We start from the raw sequence: 14,940 nt of genomic DNA on the forward strand, positions 1-14,940 counted from the left end.
AAAATGGGTTCAGGTGAGCCCTATTCCGGATGGTCGAAATCAGCTAACCAAACAGAGCCAGAATGGGAAGAAGACCGGACCCCCGAGGACAGCCAGGGCGCCCCGGGCTTGCGCCCTGGACGCAGTCTGGGTCAGCCCATTCCAAGCGCTCAGACCAGAAAAATCTTATCCTTGAGGAGCCATTGCAACAAGAATAAATTTTTATCCACATCCAACCACCCGAAGCCATTCCAGGCGCCCTGAGCAACTCGACTAGCAGACAATAAATAGAGCTTTTGTCTCAGTAGTTGAGACAACACACTTCGTACTCAAAGTTCTATTCTATTTTCACTTTCTAAGTGTTATTCTCATGTACGTGGTTTCTCCACCTTCGACATTTTTTTTAGAAGGAGATTGTCTTACTGAGCTTAATTTCCTTAGAGTAGCAATCTCATGATTGCCAACCAAGTAAACGATCTGTCTCATACTCATTCTTGTTATTTTATTTATTCCTTTTAATTAAGTGTGTAATTGTAAAGCTTGATTGTTTAAGAAAGGTGTTTGCTTGTTTTTATTTGTTAAGGCAATTCACCCCCCCCCCCCCTCTTGTCAGCCTTCAAGGGACCAACAGAATGTACTCAGCTGGGAGTCGGTTAAACCACTTCTGCGCCGAGCCAGATAGAGTGATAAGCAACACTCGACATTTTACTTCATCTGTGTACTTATGGAGGATGACTGTATTGTTGGAACCCCAAGATTATTTTGATGTGATCAAACAAGTCAGGTTAGGTCCTGTTGTGTTTAATCCTGTGTCTAAGTGTGCAGGAACTTAGGAGCACAGGATGTCGAGCAAAAGACGCAACTAGTAAGAAGAACCACACGGGAGAGAGCCGACGGGCTTGGTGCGTCTGAGGGACGAGGTGCTATAGAAGAGTACGCGGGCGAACGAGAAGAAGGCGCAGTGTTTCCGAGGGACGAAAAGCCAGGAGCGGAAGCTTACTCGAGAAGGTTGGAAGTTGGGTTCAGGTGAGCCCTATTTCGGATGGCTGAGATCACCCAAGCAAGAGGAACCGGAGCGAAAGACCCGGATCGAGGCGAGCAAAACCAGAGCGGAAGGCCAGGATTGGAAAAAGTCAACTTGGTTGACTTTCTTGGTCCGGGCGCCCGGAACAGGATTTTATCCAGATCACGTTTGACCGTGATCCGTTGTAAAGGGGATAAAGTTTTATCCCCCTCCAGGCGCCTAGAACCTTTCCAGGCACCCCGAGCAGGGTTATATAAGCAGCCCTGCTCCTAAAGCTAAAGAACAACAAGAAATTGTGAAACAATACTTGTACACATCCACTGTTCTATTTTAACTTTCTATTTCTGCGCTTCCATTGCTGTAAAGAGGCTTCTCCGCCCGAAGGAGAATTTTAATGCGCTTTAACTTCCTTGGATTAACAATCTCCCCGGTTGTAACCAAGTAAATCTGTGAGCCTCGTCTTTTTAGCTTATCTCTTATTTTATTTATGCAAGTGTTTAGTTTAATTAAGTTATAAGTCCGAGGAAGGTTTGTTTTGCTTGATTTGTGCAAGAGATATTCACCCTCCTCTGGCTAGCCTCCGAGGGTCCTATCAAGTGATATCAGAGCGAGGATGCTTCAGGAGGACTAACCACCGAATGAAGCATACGAGATGGCCAGGCCGAGCATCTGCCCACCAAAGTTTGAGGGGGAGTTTGCGAGCTGGAAAAAGAAAATGGAGGTATTCTTTAAAACTGACTTTGAATTACTTTTAATAATGAAATTCAGTTTTGTAGCACCCGAAGGTAAGGAAGAATACCAGTGGACGAAGGATCAGGCCGACTTCATGGCAAACAGCAAAGTAGAGCTCCATCTACTGAGCGTCCTACCACCACAAGAAGTTAACCGGATCGGCACCTACAACTCAGCAAAGGAGTTTTGGAAGAAGTTCCTTGAGCTACACGAAGGGACATCCAAAGTCAAGCTCGCGAGACGAGATCTGCTAAGGAATCAGTTAAGCAACATAAAACTGGAAGTAGAAGAAACCATTGCACATCTTCACTCGAGAATGAAGGAACTAATCACCGGACTCACAAATCTTGGAGAAAAGGTAAGCAACCGAGATTTGCTAAGGTACGCACTTAATGCATTTCGTAGAACTATTGAGTGGACATCATTAGTAAATGCTTACTATATATTTAAAGATTTAGAATATGTTACCTTAGAAGAAATGTTTTCAACATTTGAAGTCCATGAAACGAGATGTGTAGATACAAAGGAGCCGAAGCACAACATTGCCCTTAAGGCAAAGATGGATGAACATGATTCAGAATCTTCTCTCGACGATGACGAAATGATAATGATGGTAAGATAATTTAAAAAATTATTTAAATCTAGAAAAACTAACCATCTACAGGGTAGAAAGAAAAGAACAATCAGATGCTACCACTGCAATGAAGGGCACGTTAAGGACAACTGCCCTAAATTGAAGAATAAGGATAAGGGTAAGAATAAGAAGCCCGTCCAAACGAACAAGCATAAAATCTTGAAGGTGACGTGGGACGAAACGTCATCTGAATCAGAGATTGAGGCTTTATCTAGACTTGCGTTAATGGAAAGTCATCAAGACGATGAAAACGAAGCAAGCTCGTCTGAAATGAGCATCGAGAGCATCGATGAAGGGGGAGCAACATCGGAAGAAAGCAATAGTTCAGGGGGAGCTACGGATAACGAGATCGACAAGCTAAGTCAGATACGATCTCTTCCTCTCGATAAGTTATTTAAATTTGTTAAGTTATTATCTAAAGACTATTGCAAATTAGAAAAAGAAAATAAAGAATTAAAGTTAATTCTAGCCAAATCCTGCTTATTAGAAAATTTTGAAAAATTAATATTGGAAAATGATAAATTGAAGACACAAGTAGAAAACTTTAAAAACCATACATGTTTAACTGTTTAAACTCAAAATTTTAAAAGACTAAGCTGGTATTTTAGATTTCACAGGGGTCAAATTAGAAAAATTCCCAAAAGTTATGTGCCCCCAAAATTTCTGATTAATCCTGTAGGAAGGAACCTATATTGGGTTCCAAAAACTTGTATAAATTAAAATTTTAATTGGACTTAGGGCTTTCAGAGATTAGATTAAATATTTGATTTACTTAAGAGGCTTTGTCTAGAAAGTGGTTGTTGTTCCAATAATTAAGAATGTCTAGTGCCTCGCCACACCTTGGAAGGTAATTAATGAAATAAAATATTTAATTGACTAACTGGCAAAGCATTTAATTATAATTAATGTTTTAAAATAGTTACTCAAACATTTTTTTTTACTTAGAATTTTTTTTTCAAAAATTAAAATTTTCTGAAATTATTACAAATTTTTTAAAGTGCTATCAAATTATTTTCAAAGTTAAAAAAAAAACTTCATATGTTTTTTTAAAACAAAAATTGTTGGAAAATCAGAGTTTCTTAAAAAAAAAAGACCCTTAGATTTCTTTTGGTACTCCATTTTTTATGTGATCAAAGGAGGAGAAGGAAAGATTAAGTCTAGGGGGAGGTAGTTTAAACTATTTTAAATTTTTATACTTTAAATTGTAAATTTATTTCTTTTACTTTATGTTAGTTTACCCTAACATAGCTTGGATTGTTCACATCAAAATGGGGGAGATTGTTGGAACCCCAATGTTGTTTTGATGTGATCAAACAAGTTAGGTTAGGTCCTGTTGTGTTTAATCATGTGTCTAAGTGTGCAGAAACTTAGGAGCACAGGATGTCGAGCAAAAGACGCAGCTAGCGAGAAAGACCACACGGGGAGAGAGTCAACGGGCTCGGTGCGTATGAGGGACAAGGTGCTGGGGAAGAGTACGCGAGCGGACGAGAAGGAGGCGCGCGGCGTTTCCGAGGGACGAGAAGCCAGGAGCAGAACCTTGCTCGAGAAGGCCAGAAGTTGGGTTCGGGTGAACCCTATTCCGGATGGTCGAGATCACCCAAGCAAGAGGAACCGGAGTGGAAGACCTGGACCGAGGCGAGCGAAGTCGAAGCGGAAGGCTTGGACTGAAAAAAGTCAACTTGGTTGACTTTTTTGGTCTGGGCGCCCGAAATAGGATTTTATCCGGATCACGTTTGACCGTGATCCATTGCGAAGGGGATAAAGTTTTATCCCCCTCCAAGCGCCTAGAATCCTTTCAGGCGCCCCGAGCAAGGCTATATAAGCAACCCTGCTCCCAAAGCTAAAGAACAATAAGAAATTGTGAAACAACACTTGTACACATCCACTGTTCTATTTTACCTTTCTATTTCTGCACTTCCATTGCTGTAAAGAGGCTTCTCCGCCTGAAGGAGAATTTTAGTGCGCTTTAACTTCCTTGGATTAACAACCTCTCCGATTGTAATCAAGTAAATCCGTGAGCCTCATCTTTTTAGTTATCTCTTATTTTGTTTATCCAAGTGTTTAGTTTAATTAAGTTATAAGTCCGAGGAAGATTTGTTTTGCTTGATTTATGCAGGGGCTATCCACCCCCTCTAGCCGGCCCCCAAGGGTCCTATCATGTATTTTTAAATTTGAGCAAATGAACCTCTAGGTCGGTAGCTTCTTCGTATTCTCTGATCATCAAGGGTCAGAAATAGTTTGGCAGTTTGTCCTCCAAAATTTCTTGAAAGAATGACACACTTATTTACTCAGGAGAACCACTAAGGACCTAAGTTTTTCTCTTTCGTGGATCCTGAATGGGGACGTCTCCAGAAGATGATGCTTGGGGCCTTTCCGTTCGACCCATTTCTTCAAATGACATGTGGAATAGTGCCTGATGATATGTGATCGAGACATAGACACAGGCGCATTTCTGAAGTTGGGTCAGAAAAGCTGATTTTTGTAGAAATAGAGTACCAGCCAACTAGTAACAGTAATTTTGAGCATAGAATGTCTCTGTAAGCTCATTTTGATGATGTCAGTCGACTAAGACTTATGGCAGTCGACTGATATGGTCTGAAAATATTTTCAGCATTAGAAAATGACCAAAAGAGTGATGAACATGTATGTAATCTTATGGGAGATTAATACATGATGCTTGTAGTCATTAAAGGTCAAAGAGTTCAATAATTGAGATATTGTTGGAGCTCTTTTTGATGTATGGCAAAGGGGAAGAAGTTCAGTTTTAAGTGGGAAACCTACATACCTTTGCAAGAAATCATAACTCAAGTGGAAGCTTAGGTAAAAGGGGAGCGATTGCTCATTTATTTACAAAGGGGGAGAAGTTTTCCTTTTGCGAGGGAGTTTAGGTAAAGGAGGAGCCTAGGATTAGGTTCCATGATTTATGCATGCATAGATTGCATGCTTATTTGCATTATTATTGCTATATTATTTCCCTAACTTAAACGGGTTACCAAACACCAAAAAGGGAGAGATTGTTGGAACAATTTGGGTACCCTAGCTTTTGATGTTTGGGCAAAGGTTTAAGTTAGATTTATTGTTGTATTTGATATGCATTGTGAGTGTACAGGATACAGGTACAACAAGGAAAGTCCAAGGGTGATCTTGGAAAAAGAGGAAAGTATGAGGATGAGTCTTGGCGGTGTAAGTCTAAGCATGTAGTCTTGGCAACGTAAGTCCAAGTGTGACTTGGCAATGGATGAAGTCTCGGAGGCGCAACCTCTTGGCAAAGGAAGACTCGACAACAATGACAGGGCCGATGGAAGCTCCAGAAGGCAAGACTTGAAGGATGGGGAGGCATCCGAGGGGCGCAAGGCTGATGGAGGAGACTAGAAGGCTAGGTCTAGGTTGGTCGGGCGAGGACGAGTGCTGAGTGAATGTACTCGGGGGTTAAATCATATGATTAGGGTTTTATTGTAGCAGTACTGTAGCAGTCGACTGATGTTTTCATCAGTCGACTGGCGCGGTCGACCGAGCAGTTGATTGAGAGCGAACAGAATGCTTCTGTTCATTCGGTTAGTGTGGAGCAGTTGACGGATGGAAGTATCAGTCGACTGGTATCGAGCCGTTGGATTGTAACGGTCGAATCTCCACAGAGGGCAGTCGACTGATAGTTTTGGCAGTCGACTGGTAGGCGGGATTTTCCAACTCGTGGCATATATAACCAAGCATTGGAAGCTTGGTTAAGATTGATGAAATAGACTTGGTTAAAGCCTTTTAGAGTCTCCCAAGCCCTCGTATGATTGGTGTGCTTGTATTCAAGTGTTTGTGGCAAGGTTTCTCTACCGACAAGGAGCTTGAGCTAGCCGGAGGTTTTCCGGAGAGTCATCCGCCGACGGATCAGGATCGTCCACCTTACGGTCAGTCGTGGAGGAGTAAGTGATCTCCGAACCATGTTACATAAACGCGTTAGAGGTTTGATTATCTTGGTTATTACCTCTAGGTTTAGCATTCTATTTGTTAGATTTATTTTTGTATTTCCGCTATGCACTAACATTATAGGAAGCGATCGATTTGGGTAAGACGTTATTCACCCCCCCCCCCCCTCTAGCGGACGTCAAGGTCCCAACATAACCTAGTCGATTACCAAACCCTAACTTCCAAACCAAAGTCTAGGGTTCCTTTACCCAACATCCGGTCAACTGTGACCTGTTGGGACTCCTCATTGCCTAGCATCCGATCAACCTTAACCTACTGAGACTTCTCCACCAAGTGTCCAGTCAATTCTTTGACCAACTTAGACTTTTCTCCTTATGCCAAGTATCCGGTCAATCCTTTAACCTACTTGGACTTTCCAACACCAGGTGTCCGTTCATCCTTGATCCACCTGGATTTTCACGTGCTTGACTTCACTCACTAAGAATTTCCATCTGCCTAGCTTCACTCATTAGGACTTTCACCTGACATTACACACCAAGATTTTCCTAGTGACCAGCTTCACTCACCGGGACTTCCAACTACCTGACATTACACACCAAGATTTTCCTAGTGCCCAGTTTCACTCACCGGGACTTCCAACTACCTGGCTTCACTCACCAGGGCTTTCACTTGGCTTCACTCACCAGGGCTTTCACCTGGCTTCACTCACCAGGATTTTTTCCTACCTAACTTCACTCACTAGGACTTTCCACATTTTTCTAACCTTCCCGTTGGACTTCCCTTTACCTAACCTCCAGTTAGGACTTCCCAGTTAAGTATTTGGTCACCTTTGACCTGTTTGACTCTTCTTTACATCAACCTGGTCAAACCTTGACCAAAAAGAAAATCACACCAACAATCTTCCCAAATGGACGATTGCACCTGTAATCTCCATATATTGTTAAACATCAAAACTCAAACATAAAACTCAAGCTTAGTCAACTTAGTCAACCTTGATCTAGAAAAATTGTACCAACATTGTCCCCCTTTTATATGTTTGACAATATGTTTAAGTTAGGCTAATCTCATAGCCTCAACTTCTTCTTCATGCCAAAGCATGAATGAGGGTTTACTTCATTCTCCTCCTTTTCATAATCTCCCCTTGTGAACATGGAGAATTTCCTATTCTCCTCCTTTTCACAATCTCCCCTTGTGAACATAGAGAATTTTCTAAATTAAATCCTACATTCTCCCCCTTTGGCATACATAAAAAATTCTTCCCTTGAAGAGTTAGTCGTACGTTGTTCACAATCTCACATGTTGTTCACAGCACTACAATGAAGGTCTCATACCCTTCATTGTATCCAATTCTCACTCTTAAGCATTAAACCACCTCACAATGCTCATCCTAGAGCATTCACAACTCAACAATGAAGATATCCACTCTTCCATTGTATTCAATGCTCAACCTTGAGCATTTACTCTAACGAAGGTTAACTACCTTCCATGGTGTTTGAAAAATAATTTTCATGTCCTTAAAGAGTGGGTCTCCCTAAAGACATGTTCCAAACTTTTGTCATTGCACCAACAATGACTTGGAATCCCTAAACCTTTAGGAAACCCAAAACTTGAAGTTTTGATGTTCAAGAATCAATATTTGAATGCAAACCTCAACCTAAACTTTAATTTAATATTTGGGAATCATTCCATTCTTGTATTCAACATGAAAAGTACCCTTAAATATTCAAAATTGAGTTTCATAGGGTTAAGGATGGTTAACATGACCAAAGCACGACTTGTTTAACTTAAATAAACTTATTCAAGTTGAAAACAGGATCTCAAGCGCCTAAACAAGGCTCTTAATTGCTTAAGACCACCCTTAATTGATTAAAGTTGGGATTTAATCGATTACCACCATGTTAATTGATTATTGTAATTGATTCCATGAGCTACTGTGCTCACGGGAATTAGCCTAATCGATCAAACCTGATCGATTAGGATGTGGTAATCGACTAGCCTAGTCGATTACCATTTTTTATTTCTAAATTCGATCTCTGCCGAATTTCAAAAATGCCCCAAAAATTTTATAAAATTCTAAAAATTATGAAAATTCATGTAGACATTATTTAATGCATATATTTTCATGAAAAAAATAATTTTTTAAGAAAATACATCTTATTTTCAAAGATTGACATAAAATTGGAAACTTGTAAAAACTTCAATGGTTCTTCCAAGTTTGTGTTAAACTATGCAATGGTGATTACTATCAAAAGATAGCCTTCACCAAGATTTTCCAAAAGCATTTTGAAATCATATTTAAAACTAATTTCCAACTATATTCTTTGGGCTTAATGCACATGACTTGTACATTAGCTTTTCCAATGATTGGATAACACATAACTATGTGTTTTGATGAAATCAAAACTCAAATAGATACACTAAATCAGCATCTTGAGTCTTGTTCATCATCCTAACATCTCACTTATATCTAATGTGTACTAAACCACATACAAGTCACCTTATGATTCTTTGTGAGATGTAAGTATTGGTTTTCCCTAAACTAAGGAATCATGCATATCTATCTAGGCATTTTAATTTAAGAACATCCACCTAGGATGTTACTTATTGATAAAATCTTTTACCATTTATTGGTAAATGTCATTGTACTTAATTACAAGGAATTTTAAAATAATGCATGATGTTTTATGGCATACATCAAGATAAGTAATTTTTAAAAGAAAAATATACTATAGCTACATGATGTATGTATGATATGACATGATATTTTTATTTATTTTTCATAATAAGCATGAATACAACACATGATGTCATGGCATACGATGGGCAATCAATCATGGCACATTAGCACAAATAAAATATACCTAGATAATCTATCTAAGTATCCTTAATCCTTAGCTAAACGTGGAACTAAATCTAGATTGCCCCCCATCTTCTTCAAGAGAATACCAAAATCCAACTTGGCGTTTCTTTTACTCTTGATTATTTGTGTCAATTTAAATCAAATCCAATTCCTCAAATTTTGGCATACTTTTCCAAAGAGTAACCAATTTATCCTTTGCATTTTCAATAGTTAACCAAAAACCTTGAAAATACCTCCAAGTGTCAACTTTTCCAAGGTTGGGTTAACCACCCTTCCCATTTAGAGTTGCCACTCTCTAAACTCACATAGGGTGTAGAGAACATGCTCCTAGGAACCCAAAATCTATTGGTGCTCCTTAGATGCTCTAGGTACTCACTAGGGATAACTTCCCTTGATACCTTCCTAATGACTTTTATAGGCTTCTTAGAAGGCTTGGTCATGTTAGACTCCTCTAGGTCAACTCTAGGGATAATTTTCCTTGTGATCTTCTTAGTGACTTCCTTAAGCTTCTTAGGAACCTTAGTCACGTTGGTCTTTTCAAGGTTAACTTTAGGGATAGCCTCCTTTAAAATCTTGGCTTGACCCCTAGACATAGGGTTAGTTCTATAACTATATGGAACCCTATTGTAAGAAGGAACATCCTTCTTGGCTTTAGGTTTGTATCCCAAACCTCTATGGTTATTGGATGACACTTGTTTTTCTAAACCTAGGTTATGCTCATTTTGCCCCTTAAAGATATTTTCCATTCTTTTTAGGGTCTTTTTAAATTTATCAAGCCTTGACCTCAAGGCTTGGTTTTCCATCCTTAAATATATAGATTTGGATTTTTCTTGATTTCCTTGAGTATTTTTATTTTTCTTAGGCATGTATCTAAAATCCTTAGAGTTATTGCCTAAATTTTTATCTACTTTCTATTTTCATGATAAATAGCATTAAGATGATAAATATTAGAACTAGTTATTGGTGCAATATCCTCTGGGTCAGGTTGACCAGGTTGACTAAGCTTGAGTTGGCTCAAGCTTGAGTCTTGATGTTTAGGTTTCGATGTTTGACAATATGTGGAGATTGCAAGTGCAATCGTTCGATTTGGGTGATTGTTGGTGCAATTCCTCTCTGGTCAAGATTTGACCAATTTGATGTAAAGAGAGTCAAGTAGGTCAAGATTGACCAGATACTTGATTGGTAAAGCCCTAACTGGAGTTAGGCAAAGGCATGTCCTGGTGAGTGAAGCCAGTCAGTTGAAAATCTTGATAAGTGAAACTAGGTGAAAGACCTAGTGAGTGAAGCTAGGCAGGTGAAAGTCCTGGTGAGTGAAGCCGAGCAGATGGAAAGTCCTAGTGAGTGAAGCCAGACGGATGAAAAGTCCTAGTGAGTGAAGCTAGGCAGATAGAAATACTTGGTGAGTGAAGTCAGATACGTGAAGCTCTAGGTGGGTCAAGGTTGACCAGACACCTGGTGTTGAAAAACCCAAGTAGGTCAAAGGATTGGATGGATACTTGACACGAGGAAATCCAGATTGGTAAAAGGTGACTAGACATCTGGTGGAAGTCCAAGTGGGTCATGGAGGACCGGACACTTGGCATGAGACGGTAAGTCCAAGTGGGTCAAGGTTGACCGGACATTTGACATAAGAAGAAAAGTCCAAGTAGGTCAAAGGATTAACCGGACACTTGGTGAAGAAGTCCCAACAGGTCAAGGTTGACCGGATGCTAGGCACGAAGAGTTCCAATAGGTCACGGTTGACCATATTTTGGATTTGGGGACCCTTAAGCTTGAGTTAAGCAAATCAAGAGTGGTCAATCAATCAGCCAATCGATTGGACCAAAGCCCAATCGATCAGCCGATTGATTGGGAGAATGCTGCGATAAACAGCAGCCCAATCGATCGATCGATTGGGGGTGTTTACCGCGTAAACAAAAGCCTCCCCAATCGATCAGCCGATCAATTGGGCACCGCCAATTGATCAGCCGATCGATTGGGCACCGCCAATCGATGATCAGTCAATCGATTGGGCACCGCCAATCGATCAGCTGATTGATTGGGGGCTGGAAATTGCGTGTGACGTGAGAAAGCTAAATCGATCGATAGATTCAGGCTTTTCCAGCAAAGAGCACAGAGGCTCTCTGAATCAATCAGCCGATCGATTCATGCCTTCTAAATCGATTGGTCAATCGATTGGGATATGACCATTACGCAGGATGTAGGTTTTGGACGGTCAAGATCGCTGGGATTTAACGTGACAATCGATTGGGAGGAGCCCGAATCGATTGGAAGCCCTAGAAGCGTAGAAAGGCGACGAAGCGTTCAAACATAAAAAATCCTTCTTCTCGATCTTCTCCGACACTTCTCGCCAATTCTTGGAAGCTCTTGGGGACAAGTGCTAGTGCACTTCCAAGGTTCAAGAGTCAACTACAAACAACAAGTGAGCAAGAAGAGAGTTTTTCATTTGTATTCATTATATTTTTCTTCTTGCGTTGAGTTGTTGTATGTGTGAGTGTTGTATGGGGTTTCTCCACCTCCGATAATTACCGAGAAGGAGAGTTTTATTAGTGGAGTGAGTGTCGTATGTGGATCCTTGGATTAGTCACCTCTTCTTGAGGTGGATACCAAGTAAATCCTCTTTTTAGCGTTGTGAGTGTTTATTTTGAGTTCTTTTCCGCTGCACATCATCACGAAGCACCAAGACAACAAACGCGATGAGCTATTCATCCCCTAGCTACAAATCGTCCCTAACACTAGCATGCTTTTTATCATGATTCAAAGGAATTGGCTAAATAAATGATACCTTGGGTTTGCTCTTGGGAGCTCCCCCTTGATTTGATCCTCCTTTGACCTTGGTCGGATCCTTCCTCTTAGGACAATGGCTCCGATAATATCCTCTTTGATTATAAAGGAAGTACACAATGTGTTCCTTGCCTTTGCGTACTGAGGGATCGACCTCCTTGGCCTTTTCTTTGCCCTTGGGTGCCACTTGACTCTTTTTTTTTTTTTGTCAATTTTGGACACTTGCTCTTATAATGGCCATGTTCCCTACACTCAAATCAAATGATATGACTTTTATTATTAACAATTAAAATTATTATACCTTTGCTTGTAAGGGTGGCACATGATCCTCCATTTGATTTCTCTTGATTTTTGGAGGTGACATCATCTTCTTCTTCATTTGACCCGAAGGTAGAGACCTCTACTTGCTCCGGTGTTGTTGAATGTCATTCTCCCCTTAATTCTAGAGGTGGAGGCCTCTTCATCTTTATCCTCATGTACATGACACAAAGAGTATGCTCCCTCTTTGTCTTTATCGTTACACTCTCTTGAGGATGAACTTTCTTCTTCTTTTTCTTCTTCTCCTGATCCAATGAGTTGCCTTCTTTGAATTCCTTCACTTCTTGTGCTTGTGTAGGGTTTTCATGTAGAGCAATCACCTTACTCCATAAGTCATGAGCACACTCGTACTCACCTTCATGAGACATAATATTAGGAGGTAATAAATGAGCTAATATTTTCGTTACCTCCTTATCCGCCTCTGCTTGCTCCCTTTGCTTCTCAGCCCAATACCGAGGACGAGGCATTTACCCTTCTTATTCGTTGGAGTCTTGAATGACTCTTCTAATGCTATCCAATGGTTCCACTCCATTTAGAACCATGTCTCCAGCCTCATCCTCCAATACTTGAAGTCGTCTCGATCGTACGAAGGTGGGATCCGGATATCCCATCCTAGAGGTTCTTCGGACTCCATCTTCCTCTAGCGCTTTGCTCCCTCGGCGATTAGTCTGTTGAAGAGCCACCTTCTCTAATACCACTTGTTGGGTCACTTTCGGAGCTAGAAGGGGTATGTTCGTTGATGATGATTTTGCAACGAATAGACTTGACGCAAAGCTCCCCAATGCTAACAATATGGATTTACTTGGTATTCATCTCAAGAAGAGGCGACTATTCTAAGGATCCGACCCTCACTCTCTCATCCACTATGAAAATACTCTTTCTCGGTAACTACCAGAGGCAGAGAAGTCTCATACAAACTCTCAATACAACAAGAAGAAAAGAAGAAGCAAATACAAAGAAAATCTTACAAGATTTACACAAATGAAACTCTAGCTAGCTTCTTCTTCTTGTGTGGAACGCCTCTTGACCTTGGAAGTGTAGCAATACTTTGCTCCAAGAAGTTTCAAGAACTAGCAAGATGATCTGAGAGTGAAGTGAGAAGAGGAGGAGAAGAAGTATGGCGAACAGTGCACACAAACGCCTTTTATCGCGCTCGCAACAGCTAGTTTCTCAAGCTTAATCGACTAGCCTAATCAATTAAGTTTCGGTAATTGATCAGGACAATCGATTATGAAGCCTTCTATTCGTGCGAGAGCAGCTCGTAAGCGATTAAGCAACTTTGCTTAATCGCTTACCAAAGCTACTGTGCATTCGCAAAATCCTAGATTAATCGATTAAGCTACGGTAATCGACTAACTTAGTCGATTACCAAACTTTCTGTGGACTTCGCGAACACAGCTTAATCGATTACCTTAATCGATTAAGATACGGTAATTGACTAACCTAGTCGATTACCAAACCCTAACTTCCAAAATGAAGTCTAGGGTTCCTTTACCCAACATCTGATCAACCGTGATATGTTGGGACTCCTCATTGCCTAGCATCCGATCAACCTTGACTTGTTGGGATTTCTCCACCAAGTGTCTGGTCAATTCTTTAACCCACTTGGACTTTTCTCCTTATGTCAAGTATCCGGTCAATCCTTTGACCTATTTGGACTTTCCAACACCAGGTGTCCGGTCATCCTTGACCCACTTGGATTTCCACGTGTCTGGCTTCACTCACCAGGACTTTCCATCTGCCTAGCTTCACTCGTTAGGACTTTCACCTGACTTCACTCACCAGATTTTCCCATTGCCTAGCTTCACTTACTAGGACTTCCAACTGTCTGGCTTCACTCATCAGGGCTTTCACCTAGCTTCACTTACCAGAATTTTTTTCTGCCTAGCTTCGCTCACTAGGACTTTTTCACATTTTGTCAACCTTCCCATTGGACTTCCCTTTAACTAACCTCCAGTTAGGACTTCCTAGTCAAGTATCTAGTCACCTTGACCTACTTAACTCTTCTCCACATCAACCTGGTCAAATCTTGACCAAAAAGAAAATTGCACCAACAATCTCTCCAAATGGACGATTGTACATGCAATCTCCATACATTGTCAAACATCAAAACTCAAACATAAGACTCAAGCTTGAGTCAACTCAAGCTTAGTCAACTTGGTTAACCTTCACCTAGGGAAATTACACCAACAGATGGTCCGGCTGACACTTCGAGCTAACCGAACATATGATGAAAGTTGAGAGCCTTACTTCTGAGTGGGGAGTTGAACCCCGTAGATTAGACCGACACTAGGGCCGGGCGGATTTAAGCTGGGAGCCTTGCTTCTAACTGGGGATTTGAGCCTCATAGGTCCGATCGGCATTGGGGCCGAGTGGATATAAGCTAGGAGCCTTCCTTCTGAGTAGGGAGCTGATCCCTATAGATTCGACCGATGCTATGTCTACCCAGGTTTATGCTAGGAATTTGGCATCCGCTCAGAAATAATGTTCGACCAGACCTTATGTCGAATATACCTGACCATAATAGGAGAACTCGGTTCTGCTTCCTTGGGGACCTTGCTCTGAATAGAACCAAGAAGGTTTACATCGTGCCAGGGGGAACTCAGGATCCGACCATACGAAGGTCCAATCGGCTAAGCTATTCGACTAAGCTATGCGCTCGTACTAGCTCTGAGTATTGACCCTTCCTTA

Source organism: Zingiber officinale, chromosome 9B (assembly GCF_018446385.1).
Source record: "Zingiber officinale cultivar Zhangliang chromosome 9B, Zo_v1.1, whole genome shotgun sequence".
Classification (NCBI taxonomy): domain Eukaryota; kingdom Viridiplantae; phylum Streptophyta; class Magnoliopsida; order Zingiberales; family Zingiberaceae; genus Zingiber; species Zingiber officinale.